Genomic DNA, 1,317 nt, shown 5'->3' on the forward strand with positions numbered 1-1,317 from the left:
TATTGACTGATGCCATAATATTATTTACCAACAATTATCATGGTTCATTGAGCCCTAAAGCCATATGTATATCCCTATTTACACAAAATAGTAAGAGGAGCTCTGAAATGTACATCAGTGCATTCACTTTTGAAAATTAGCATTTTTGCAATATACTTGCATTAGCTTCTAGTAAAAGCTATAATAGTTTTAAGCAAGAGATTTTACTGTGCATGTAGATGGGAAATATCATATACAAATATATACAGGAATTCAATAAATTCAGAATACTTTAGCAGGGCATATGAATAGACCGGTCCGATCGTCAATGGCGACCTACATTTCTTGCGGGCAAGTAAAATTTTGAAGTTGCCAGCCCGAGCGTCGACCTGACATTTTAAGTGGGATATAAGAAGCAATATTAAAAAATCTCAAATCGCCTTTCAAATATGCGCACACACCGTAAGGGAGGGTAGAAAGGGGAGGTTCTTTCTGTTAAATGCATTCAAAGACCTCCCCTTATCTCCATGGCTCTTGGTCTCTTCCTTGTCAGTTGCTACTTCCCACCCCTAAGGTTGTCTGCACGGGAAGACATCCTGCTAGAGCGGTGAGTGTTTCTTCTCTGTGTGTGTATGAATGAAGTATGGGTTAAAGTGACTATATAGTTATGGTAGGCAGCTTGCTCACGTACATTATGCCGACGTACTCCAGGGTCCTCTGCAGAACTTCAGCACAATGTACACGAGCAAGCTGCCTACCATAACAATATAGAGCACTGCACAATTTTTCTGGACGCTACTGATGCTTCAAAAACTGACTTTACCAATTTGTAGAGAATATACCATCTCTATGCACCCAGTCAAATCTGCTAGTGCGGCACTGAGTCGTGCGAGTAGTTGAAAGGCAGTCGGGCAGAAAGGGGGAACAAAGTGTTTTTAACATGCTCGTTATGTCAAAGCGCTATAGGTTGAAGGGTGACAGCATTAAATATACTTAGTCAATCGTGACCCCCACATATGCTGAAGTAAAAAAAAACAGCTCAATTATCTCTTTTTTTTTACCCTTAGTGGAAAATAAATCAAGACTGTACATAAGTATTACAAAGAAAGTATCCCTGTTTTTTTTGTAGCTGGTAATAGAAAAATATTTTCTAAAGTTAAAGCCTTTTTATTAATACTCAAATCCCAAGTAGTAAGCAGCTCGCAAAGCATTCAAATTGGGACCTCTGTCTCCAATGCTTTGTGAGATTACAATAACACTATTTATATTGCCTTTTTAAATAATACTGTATATATACACACACTACATGCAGATACGCACGGGCGACTAAAGTTTCTT

This window comes from Bombina bombina, chromosome 3 (assembly GCF_027579735.1).
Source record: "Bombina bombina isolate aBomBom1 chromosome 3, aBomBom1.pri, whole genome shotgun sequence".
Taxonomy (NCBI): domain Eukaryota; kingdom Metazoa; phylum Chordata; class Amphibia; order Anura; family Bombinatoridae; genus Bombina; species Bombina bombina.